This window comes from Anser anser (assembly GCF_964211835.1).
Source record: "Anser anser genome assembly, chromosome: 2".
Classification (NCBI taxonomy): domain Eukaryota; kingdom Metazoa; phylum Chordata; class Aves; order Anseriformes; family Anatidae; genus Anser; species Anser anser.
The window spans coordinates 147,949,853-147,962,645 of NC_139721.1; the positions used below are offsets into that span (position 1 = coordinate 147,949,853).

The following is a 12,793-nucleotide window of genomic DNA, read 5'->3' on the forward strand; positions in this document are numbered from 1 at the left end:
CTTGCTGTGAGTTCATCTGTAGTTCTGCAAGGGAACCATTTGTTATTGCATTGCAGGTTTCCGTAAGACGGCAGCACGGCAGAAGCCTTCTTGCTTCTTTTGCTCTGGGTCAGAAGGAACCTTGAAGAAGACAGGTTCTGGGAAAACAACGGAGCCTGGTGGGGCATGGAAGGCTTATGGAGCACAGGATGAACATGAGGGACACAGTAAGGGAGGACAGAACCAGAAGTACCGAGACACCATTAAGAAGTGCAGGGAACAGAGGTGCAGCAGAGATTACAGGGAAAAAAAATAAAATAAAGAAAAAAAAAAAGATTTTGGGGGAGTACCAAAATTTGGTGCAGCTTAGTAGAACATTGATGAAGTTCAGAGTAACCCCTGCCAGCAAGCCTCTGTCTGGACATGGTGCAGGCGGAAGTTAATTTACAAACTCTCACTTTTACTACATCTCATTCTAGACTTCCTCCATGGTAAGAAGCTTGTTCCTTCAGCTTATGTTCAAATAAAAAATATGGTTTTCAATTTTAAAAATATGGTTTTGGTCTTTTGGGCAGCTTACTCCAAGGAGAAGATACTGGCAAATGACGAGCAGCAAAGAGCTGAGGGAGCGATCATCTTCACCTGTCAGAGCTGCCTGTGATGAACATTTGTCCGTGACCTAAATTGCTTTCAGCTCCTGTGTGGACTTTCTCATTCAGAAATAAAGTCTGGAAGATCAGAGCACCACCTGGGCACCCGTGACATGCTGAGGTATCACAACTAAAGCTTGCTAGCTGCTGGGTATGCTGTAGCAAGCATCACATCTGCTCCTGCACACGCTGAAGTTGGAGTTAGCAGATAGGCATGTGTGGCCAGGATAGCCCCAAAGAAAGGCACTGCTCAAACTGCGGGGTTCCCCTAGTCACCAGGCACTGCATTCAAAATCCCCATGGGCCAGGTAAATTAGGATGAATAATGTCACATCTGTTCTAATGTTGAATTAGTGTACCCATGCACTAATTCAGTTTAGAGTGTTAGCTAAATCTCTTTTTTTTTTTCCTTTTTTTTTTCCCTGCTTCTAGTTAATCTTGATTAATTGCTTTGTATTTTCAATTATTGTGGGCAAAACCAAAATGAGTGTAAGTTTGAATTCTTTTTGGATATATATTCTATATACATTAGGAGAAGCATTTTTGTTTTCAGCTCTTTCAAAACCAGCAAGGATAAAATCACATTTCTGCAGCATTTTCACTTATTTCTAATGAATTTAATGTAGTACCCTTTTATACAGCAAAACAGAGCCACAGAAAATTCGACATTTCATCCTTCTACAAAGCAGGAGGAAAAAAAATTACCAGCTAACTTAGATTTGCTGAAGCTCTAGCTTTTGTAACACATAAATGACTGACACAGTAAAGAGATTGCACAAAGTTTCACTGAGTTTCAACAGAAGGACAGATTTATTCCTGACATAACTCAAGCAAAGTTAAGGGAAGAGTCTGGCTTGGAGACTCTGAGTGGATTTCTACAATTTATGGTTTACAAATCCACCCTAATCCTTGTCCTTCCTATCAGTTATGGGCTACTCGCAGGCAATAAGTATCTGTCACATTGCCAAAGAACAGTTGTTTATCTAGTTTTAAGTGAGTTTGGGAGTCCACTTGTTTGTTTTTACAGGAGGTATGATGGATGCAATTACAGGAACAATAATATGCATGGTTACAGCATAACTGCTCTGCGGATCAGACAACAGAGAAGCCATCCATCTTCCATGCATGCAACCACCGCGACTGTTACCTCCAAGTGAATGAGATCTCTCCAAAAATGTGCAGAAATTTATCTTTACAAAAGTTTGGGGTCAACACAGATTAAATCATACCCCAGCATGCCTGTGGTATTAGAGTAGCAGGAAGGGAGAGTCAATTTCTACTTTACTATGGGATGATTTATGTCTGGGGAATTCCCTCAACTCCCCTGTTTACTGCTTGGGCATGAACATTTGGTATTATTGTCAGTACCAGGTCTCTGTCTAGGCAGAGGATGTTGCGCTCCTCCATCACAAGACTCAATATTTAAGCAATCAGATCTGGTCCTTCTGCATCAAGCAACAAATTGATTTTGATCTTTTTTCTGCACATTCACCTGTACACAGCAGATAAATTTCCCCTCTGTATCTCCCTCCTCTATAAGATGTGCTCTGCTGGGCACTCTTGCACTAGATGTGTGCAAATCCTGATTTGTCTTGTCTTCACTGACATATGCTCTCTCCCAGCACTTTTAGGGCCTGCAACCTTTTCTTCTGTCTAGACTCTATCGTTTGATTTATTCTCCAATTTGATTTCATTTCTGATTTAATAGCTCTCTCACTTGCACCTGCCCTTTTATTTTGTTATTTTTTTCTCACCTCTTTACTATTTGACCTTTCCTAGACCTTATTCAAAAGACATATATCGCACTTTCTATTGCCATATTGCTCTTTCTCGTCTTTTTTCCCAGTCCCTCTCCAACCTTGCAGTTCACTCAAAGAAGAGAGGTAGGGGAAGTGAGGCTGACAAGGCTGACACTGACTTCCACGAGACTTGATTTAGGCCCACCACAGTCTTGAAAAATAATGGGAAGCTGTTTAGGGATCAGTCCTGCAAAATCTGGGAAACAGTGAGAAGCTGCACAATCCTGGGATCAGACACAAGCAGAACTGCATTATGCATATTTATAATCACTTCTGCATCCTTTTAATGTTATATGATCAAACTTAAGGTTCTTGTGAGTTACATTTTACTATATAATACTGTGTATTAAATTGAGTGAAGACTGAAAACATAAGAGTAGAAAGTATGGGTGGATGTCAGGATTTGGCCCAGTGTTGAAAAGGAGGATTTTTTTCCAAAAAAAAAAATAACCTTCACCATAAAGAGGTTCCACCACATTTAGGGAATTCCTATTCTCAGTGTTAGCCCTGCTGACCAGCACAGAAGCATGAATGAAACAGCCTTCCATAGACAAGAAAGGCATTGTACACAGAAATAATTGGAAAACCAAGTTCTGTTACCATGATAGATTTGTGTAGTAACAGCCAAAGATGATAAATTTCACAAGTTAGTCAGGGCTAAATTGGTAAATCATGCAATCAGTTATGGGTTAAATATTACCAGAAGATACTCTCTGAGAAAAAGGACAAAGTTGATTACATTCTTTCAAATTACTCCCAGATGTTAAAATGTGCGTTCCAATGAAAATAATTATATATTCCATAAACCTGAACACCAAGTTAAAGAAATTGTAGTGAAAATTACAGAGTAACAATCTAGGCCCATGGCCATTTTTTCTCTCTAAAGACAAACAAGAAAACTTCACACATCCTGAGAGCTGTTGAAGTGAAAAATTCTGAATTTAAGAGATTTCATACTTAATGCATTAACTATAATCTTTTCACTCTAGGCTAAAATACGGTAATTTTTGCACTTTTTGTGACACCGTGATTTATAAGAAACATTTCCTTTTCCTATGGCTTGCAATGTATGCCTTGGAACTGAGGAGCAGAGTCTCAAAGCTGTTTAATGCCGTAACTGTAAATGTCAGTGGCATTGAGGCACATTTACTACACACACCTCACCTGAATATTTCTGTGGAGCAGCTTGTCCCTATTTAATGCACCCTTCTCATTTATTCTTCTTTAGTCTTCTTTGAAGAATTGACAACTCCATGTGCACAAAAACATTCAGGTTATCAGTTCATCCCTCACATAGAAGAGACTACTTATAAATGATTAGACTAAAAATAATGTCTACTTCTTATAATTTAACTTCTATAAGAAGTCTATAAGAATTCTTGGAATACTAGTCCTGGTTTCAATATTTGCTTCTTTGCTGATTTCCTGTTGTTTTCTAGATTAGAGCTAGAATTCTAATCTAGTCCCAAAGTAAGATTTTCAGAGAATATCAAATGAATGGAGCTTCTGGGAACTGGTAGCATCATAACCACTTCAAAATGGAATTAAAATAGACACTTCGTCATTCAATATCTTCCTTATTAAAGCTGTGAGAATTACTTTTGAACTGCCTGGTTAACTAATTAATGGACTCATAGGTAAATGTTTGTCCAACAGTTAATTCCTTGATTACTTTTCTTTTTTGCTTGTAACAGTTATATGAATCTCTGAGTGACTTCTCAATAATGAAATTTGCTGGCAAATGTACTTCTTAATTAGATGTCTGAAGAAGACATACTGAGCCCATCTCAGATAGGGACCCCACTTGTGACTGAGCATATGCAGAGTTGTGGTCGGTGCTTAAAATTGTTATTGAAGAATGTGAGAATAAGACTTCTAAAAACTTTTATTAATTATTTGTAGTAATTAATGGCCTTATCAATAGTGCAGACCAGATTTCAACTGCAAGACAACCAGAAGACCACAAGACAGAAAACACCACACACAATTTTTCATCTCTAAGTAAATTTCCTCCTCTGATTTTTTCCTTGTATATCATCCTTGATGGCATTGTTATTATGGTTATTATGACAGTTTTAATGCCAAGAATAAGTAAAGAAAAGATAGAGAAGTGTAAATGCTGTTTTAAAAAGATAAGATTGCTCTTCTCAGAAATGTGGTTTGCTAAGCATGCATATATATTTCAAATACCTCATACTGACCATAGGCTAGCTCTAATAACTAAAAGCTAGCTATCCACGTCAGTGTTAATGACTTCATGTCTTCTTTATGACCAGTGGAGAAAAACAGGAACCATCAGACAGTAATCCTTTGGACTTGGCTTTGGTGTCTAAGATGGCTCAGATCTTGGGGATCTGGGAATGAGATGAGGCACCTCCTAAGGTGACTCTTCTCCTCCTTTACCTACGAAAAGCACTTATGGTAACTAGCTCATGCTAACTTTTGATGCTTGCCTTGGGGTGGATGACCCCAGTATCCCAACTGGAGCTACAGATAGGTGCTCCATGCCTGCCCAGAGCTTTGGAGGCCATGGGGACACCCCCAAAGCTACAGAGTCTTTGACACCACTGGAAGGTTATTTTGTGAATCAGCTATTGGGAGAACTGGTGTCCATGCAGAGTCTGAGAGCAATGTGGAGAAATTACACTTAGCTGAAAATCCCACTAACTTGTTGCAGTTAAGAATGTGTCATGTTCAAACTGATGTTTTCAAATGAACAGATAAATTAGTGGTGGTACTTTTGAAATGGTATCATCTTCACCAGTCATAAAAATTCCGTTAGTTACCTGACAGAATTGCTTATATTTTTCTTTAAGTGCTGACAAATATATTTTCTGAGATCAAAATGGTATTGTTTTCCCTTGAGTGTACTAATGTTTTATTTATATATATAGATTTATTTTTTTTAAATCTCTCTGATATTTAAGGAGTTTATGAGTTTTGCTTTGGGTTTGTTTTTTTCTTAGTAAAGGTTTCTTTTAATCAAATGTGAGTATTAACTATTTATTAGCTATGGTCAAAAATAAACTTTCGGATCTGGAGGGCAAACACATTGTAAAGCTCTCACAGTTTAATCCTGGATTATGCAAACACTCAAATACAAGGAAGCTCATTTAAGCAAGAGGAGCCGCAGGCCTGGGAAGGCTTGGGGCAGCTCTCCCTCAGCTCAATTCCCAGACATCTGCAAATCTGGATCTGTGTTTAGGAAAGGGGTGCCCAACCTTTCACAGAACAAGAGCCAAGAAAAGCAAAGGTACAAAGCGCCCCTGGCAGCAGTACTGGTACCATCACTGGCAGCAGGAGCTGTTTTTCCTTGCCAGACCATGCACATGGACCACGGAGCTCTGTGCTTGGTATTTCCAGCACTGCCGTACCATCCCAGCTTATGCAACAAGCCTATGCCACCACCCATCCTCATGGCCTTCCCAACAATCCACAAACAGGCAACGTTGACCATGACACCCATTGTCCCCTGTCACACCACTCACTTCTCTCAGCCCCGGCTTATCCAGTTCCCACCCCTCCATGCCATCCTTCATGAATCATATGACCATAGAATGGTTTGAGTTGGAAGGAACCTTAAAGATCATCTAATTCCACCCCTCTGCCATGGGAAGGGACTCCTCCTACCAGACCAAGTTGCTCAAAGCCCCATCCAACCTGGCCTTGAGCACTTCCAGGGATGGGGCATCCACAGCTTCTCTAAAGTTGAAGACCACCATTCCCAGCAATGTCTTTGCCTCCCATCAGCCCAAATCAGACCCTGTTTCTGCTTCACCCTGTTCCATTTGGGTGTGTTTGTTTGTTTGTTTGTTTTTGTTTGTTTGTTTGGTTGGTTGGTTGGTTTTGCTTTGCTTTGTTTTTCAGCCAGAATGGCAGAAATTGCCAGAATTGCCAGAATGGCAGAATTTTTCTTTTCCTAACTTTTAAAAATATCTTTAAGGAGCTTAGAGGAAGCAGTTATGAAATGTTAAGTTTTTGTTTACTGTTCATTGGACATAACTTTTCAATAGTATATTGTTCAGAGTTGCCAGCAGCAATACAGGCAAGGAAAACAAAGTGTCATTCTCCATAAATGCATGTTGAAGTGAAAAGTAAACTTTCAGTGATCCAGACCATAAAAATGCAAGATAAGAGGCTGCCATAGAAAAAAGTGGTCTATTAAATTAAGATGCTACTAGGTGTCATTGTGACTCTGTGGGTAGCATGTCTGCCTTACAGCCAACTACTTGCAGGTTCAAGTCCCATACTGGCACCTTGGCTCACATCCAGTGTGCTGCAGTAATAAGCAGCGTGTGACACTTTCAAAGGTGTCATCCTTCAGAGGAAATGTTAAACCTACTGTCCTTCTGCCAGCTCTCCAGTTGGAAATTAAAGATCCCCCAAGTACCTTTTGAATACAGTGAGTAATAACCTTGGGGCCCTGGCCAAGATTCCCTCTCTCAATAAAAAGAATTTGTAATGGCCAGTGCATATTTCAAAAAATAGCAGAAGTCACATAAACCAATGGAAAAGCATCATTAAAGATGGTGTGCCGCCTTTATGTATTTTTTAAAATAGAAAGTTGCCTATTTGATTAAGTGTCAATAGCATTTTTAAACAGCTGCTATAAATTGTCTATACATGGACACTCAAAAATACAAAGGTCAACTTCCATCTGCTACATAGCTTTAGGAAACAGCTAACTCCCATGCCCATCTTTGAAAAACACAGCCCAGGTTCATGAAAGTCCATGAAAAATGTCTAACAAGACTGTATTTCGGAACAAATCTTCAGTGCAGAGGACCACAGCAACATTTGTGGACTATTAAGTGTGAAGATACTGAGGAGTAGTGCTGCTGCACTCTCAACGTACCATAAGCATTTACATTTCCAAATATATTTTTGCACTGCGGACTGTTAACCTGTCTTTCTGGTATTCACATGCCATTAAATCTCCCTTTAAGACATTTTCTGAACAGCAGGAATCATAGCAAGGTTATTTAATGGCAATGAGCAAATATTTACCAGTGGTGTTTGTATATAAGTGTGAAAGAGATTGTTAGCATCCCTCGTGTTGGTCAAGTGAAGCAGGACAGGCCCTGAACTAATTCATCTATCCCCCACTAGCCCTGAAAAGGTAACCTGAAATACAGTAGTTTACTGTGCCAAGAGAGTATAAACTATTTGGGAATAGTTGTTCCCAGATGTTGAGACCAACCTTTCTCCCAGCTGATTGCCTCTCAGCAGCTCCACTCTGAGCAGGGGCTTCCTCTCTCCTTGTGATGTGCCACCCAGCTGGCACCCAGGTGGGCAAAGCAGCAAAGAGACATAGGACCTTAATCCCAAGATTTCTTGTCAGGAATCCTTATGAGAGCCATGGACAGATCATGTTAAAGGGTAAGAGCTTTAATCTACTTCTGTCCTCCCTGCTTCCTGATTGTAATGGGCTCCCAGCTCTGCAAAATGGCTTGATGATGCCACTCCTCACTAATCGTATTCCCTAACTTGAGCAAATAAAAATTAGCAGCCTGTTTTTCAGTCAGCCTGAAGTCACTCCACAATGGGCAGGGAGAAAGTATTTCTAGACAGCAATTCATCTCCTGAAGGATATACCTAAGACAGGTCAGAGGAATTTGTTCTCTTGACTGCCAAGGAGACAGGAGTGACTCACACAGACTTTGACCTGAGACAAAACAATTTGACCCCTACATGCCAAAAACCTCCCAATTTCAAGTGAGGAGATTCTGCCTATGCAGAGGGAGGAAGGATGAGTTGCCAGGGCACAAAAGGCTGCAATGATGCACCAGGCTCTCCTTTGTGTACTTCACCATTGATGTATTTTACCACTTTTTCTTTGGAAACACAGAATATACAGTGAGGCCCTGAATTCCTATGTATGTTATGGAGAGCTTGCCTGTACTGTCAGTCATGTAATTTTGTTGTATTTTTTGTGGTATTTTTTCTTCAAGAAGGCAACAAAATGAGCTCCCCTGATGGTGTCTGGACTCAGCAGCAGTCCTGCATAGTACTGGGTAGATGTGTGCCAAAGATTTCCCGTTGTCGCCCACTCATTCTCACAAATGTATTTTTGATACAGCTAGAAAGGTTGGTTGTTGTGGTTTCTTGCTCCGAAGTTTCCCCTCTCTCTGATCACTGGCCTCTCATGAAAATGAATGGTAGGAGCAGAAAATGGCTTCTCTCTCCCTTATACCTTTCTCGTTTCAGTTCTGCTATTCATTTCTCATACTTCCAGTCTCGAGTGCTCTTCTGAACTTACTTTGGTGACCTCCTTTCTTAATTTAATCTGGACAAAGCACCAAGTTGATTTCAAGTCATAAAGCCTGATTTGCTGTGTGCTCTTGGCGAATGTGAATAAGCTCCCTTGCTCCTTTTAATCAGCTATCATAATTTTTTTATTTTTTTTTTTAAACTGCAGCAATTAGGTCACCAAAGCAAGTAGTCTCCTGTGTTCTACTGAGAACAAATCTGTCCTCCTCTGACTCGCTTCATAATTTAATTATTAAAGCTTGATATCATTTTGGTTTCCATGTAAGGCAACCCCATAAGAGCAATTATATCCTTTCGAAAGCAAGGTTACTACTGCTAGAGCCAGTACTCAGAGCGCCTGGTACTGTGCTGTATATGGTAATAATACTACTTCCTACCACTTGTATTGCAACATTTGTCTACCTACTCAGCCAACAACAGCATTCTGCTGGCACCCTCCCTGCAACTCTGCACTGAGCTAGCATGTGGAGGATCTGGGATCAATTAGTTAATAATTTAGCAATAGTTTGAAGATTTAAAGCAGCTGCTAAAAGCTAAGCATTATTATGTTAACTAATTATTTTGTATTTTACCTTTACATCTTTTATTTTGTTTGTTTCAGAAAACTTCATTGTGTTATTAACTACATTTAGCACCTCCTCATCTTGACATTTAAATGTCTGAAATGTTTCAGTGTAATTACACTGTTTTGTATCACAGCACTTTAGGTACCTCCCTCTGCATGAAACTTTGCATACCTTAATTTTGTTTTAAGAACCCTAGCTGTTTCTATTAGCTGCTTTCAAAAAGACAAGAAAACACTGTGCTGTAACATTTTATTCATCTGGCTAGAGCAGCCTTACAGATTAAATGATTTAAGAAGTTTGGAGAAAGCTTTTGGCCACTGGGTTGATTTTCAGTTCCAACCACTGCTTTTCCTGGTTCCCTCTCAGTTTCCCTCACCACCTCAGCAATATCTGATACTTCTGGTGCACTGGGAAAAATCTCTCCTGAGTCACATGTTTTGAGGATCTGATTGGCACTCAGATTGGACTGCTAGGCACAATTAGAAATCCTGAATTTCAAGAAAGGCTTGTAGCAAGCACATGTAACTGGAAATCTAAGAGGCACAGCACAAGAATCCTGTAAGACGGTTCCAAATACTTTTGGTCAGAAAACCAATACATCGCCACATTCACATTAATACACTGTGTAAATTGCTCAAATACAAACACATTTTTGTCTGACACATGCAGACACAACAAGATCTAACTGTGGCATGTTGAGAATAATAGACCACTGCTCACTAAGTAAGCTGTGTAGGTGTTGCACTGCACATAGGTAATAAATTGCAATTATTCTAAAACACAAATTAGAGCAATTGTACTATTGTATTTATGATGTTGATTTTTTTTTTTAATTTTTTTTCGTAGGACGGGAAGATGCAACCAGAACAATTTGACCCTGCAGATACTGCCCTACCCCAACAATAGGAGCTTGTTTAAAGGCTAAGATGACTTGTAACATGCTCTTCTCTTGAATTTAGTTTAAGTTCCAATAACCCTCAGTAAAGAAACTTAAAATGATCTGTCTCATAAAATTCACAGCCTTTCAAGGCTGAATATGTCAAAATTCTTCTAGCGTTATAAATCATTAGATACCTTCAGTCCTGTCAGAAACACACCATTTGTGTAACAACACTTCAGCTCCTTCTGGAACAACTAATTAGATGTCCCTTTTACATACTTGCCTTGTCCTGCCTACAGCTATTAGGACACGTCACGCACTTCCAGTCAGTGTGGGGGCACTGGAGTTGGCTTCCTGGAATTCCATCAGAATAAAAATAAACTTTTTTCTTAATGTGTGACACATCATTTGGTATGGCTTATTCCAGAGTCTCTGGGAGAGGAAAATAATGCATACGTTGTCACTTGGGGCTATGTTATGCACTGTGGAAATAGTTCAGAGCTCAGTGCTTTTGATGGGGGACTACAGCTAATCCCATTCTCAGGTACCAATAATAAAAAAGCGCGACAAATGTGAAAATCATACACAAAACCTGCGAGCCAGCTTGAGCAGAAAATGAGGATCTTCACAAGCCTCCCTGCCATGAGCAGTGGAAGCTGCACTTCTGTGCTGTACCTGGGCCTGGCTGAGCAGGCAGCACCAAGCAGGCCTCCCCATCTTTCAGCTCCACCCAGAAGGTCCCAACAGCCCTGTCAGGCAGGACAGACTGGGCCTCAAGCTTAAAGCCTGGAAAATGCAGTACTTTTTGCCATGCCTGTCAGTGTGGCATAGCTGAGCATGCTCTCCAGAAACATCCAGGGGAGATTTCTGGGGAACGCAGCTTCCAATGAGCAATCGGGCTGTAGCACCCAGCTATGCTCTTTCACCCATGGCTAGCAAGAAGCCAGTAGTAGGGCTTTTGTCTGAAAGTAGTCTTTGGCCTAACAAGTAACAATACAGCAACCATTAAAATCTAGTGCTAGTAAAGGAAGAAGAGGCAGAGCTGCCCAGGTGCCTTACATTGCTAGTATGAAACTGAGTAAAAGCAGCTAATTTTGCACATGCCAGGGTTGTTAATTAACAGACATAAAACCAGAACTACAGTGTTTTATCCTGTAGTATAGTGTAGTATCCTGCATTCGTTAGTACCTTCCTCACGTGCCTGTTTTGGTATTCTCTTCAGGACTTCCTCTTCCCCAGTGCTCTTTCCAGCTGCTGAGGGCTCTGCACAGCCTCCTCAGGTCCTTTCCAGCCAGTGCCACACATCTCGCCATGAACCTGACAGTCTTTTTCAGTGCCAGCAGCAAGAGCAGCAGCCAGCAAGATATGTGCATTTATCCTCTCATTCCAGTCTGTGTATCAATTCTGCTTCAAGCCCACTCTCCAGTCTGTGCTGGGACTTCAAAGTCGCAGTCTGATGCACTGCATTGATTTTGCCTCCAGAGACCATGAGGATATTTGCTTTCTCTGGGATTTTTTTTTTTTTTTTCTACTGTGGTAGAAAATAAGATGTGGGCATATATAAACAAAGAAGTCTGGAAGAACATCTGGGACAGCAGACTGCCCAGCAGAGACATATCCTACCCTATTTCCACTCTTTTGCCTCTCGAAACTCATCCCTAGAGCCATAAACAAAGTAAAGAACAAGAGCATCAACATTTTTCAAGGAACTCTCATCCTGTGTCTCATAGTAATTGCTACGTGCCTTCGCCTGCAACCTTATTTAGTGCAGAACCTTCATTTGCCCTTCGACATCAAACACTCCCAAACTTTGAAGAAGTCTGAATACAGATCTGGTCTTTGCAGTTGAAGCACACCTCTAGCATAATGATAAAAAAAAAAAAAAAAAAAAAGGAATGTATTGAAGTAGAATACAGACAAATTTCTTCCAGAAATCACTCTAATCAAGCAGCTGCCTCCAGCATGAGATCATGCCAAAATGTTCTCCAACATGATGAATATAGTTCTGATGCACCTTTATGAAAAGATTATCTCTATTAGGCTCATAATATTACTGGATCCCTACACTGGCGTCTTAAGGCAAGTGCTGGGGTGCTAAGACATGGGTTGGTTTCTGCCTCAGCCAGATCTAAAATGAAATAGCAAGTTGTGATCAGTTATATCTGGAAGTGGCAGATCCACAGAGAGATTTTTTCTTAGTGAAGTAAATCAGCTATACACTTTGTACTTCAGCAGTTGCTCAAACACATTTTAATATACTGCTCGCTAGGTTTAAAAAGAATAAAACTGTCATTTGAATATCAAAGTTGGTGTAAGAATACTATTGTGTTGTTGTCATCCAGACATCTTAACCATTCATTAGAAATCCAGTGGTTTAGGCATTGCATAAATATATAACAAGGAAGATGGCCTAGCATAAGCATAAATAATATTTAACTTGAACATACATGACACAGATGCATGATACAGCAATTATCCTTCTCCAGCTTGATCTATCATGTTTAATCTTAGTCACTAAAGGTGTGATATTTGGCTGTAAAAGGTCAGGGGTGTCCTTGAGATATGGATCGAAGGTATGTATATGTGATTAAAAGCTCAGCAGAAGAAGAGGGGTCCTTCTGAGGTTGAATGGCAAGAATTCCTTACAAC

At 40.2% G+C, this 12,793-nt stretch overlaps 1 long non-coding RNA gene across 1 annotated transcript in view; it reads left to right on the forward strand.

Annotated features, from left to right (window-relative positions):
* LOC310893803 overlaps positions 1-5,349 on the forward strand; it is a 41,661-nt gene extending 36,312 nt beyond the window's left edge. Inside the window, exon 5 of the long non-coding RNA XR_014579312.1 lies at positions 555-5,349. This is a non-coding gene — a long non-coding RNA (uncharacterized lncRNA). The remainder of the gene's footprint in view (positions 1-554) is intronic.
* Positions 5,350-12,793: the final 7,444 nt, after the last annotated feature.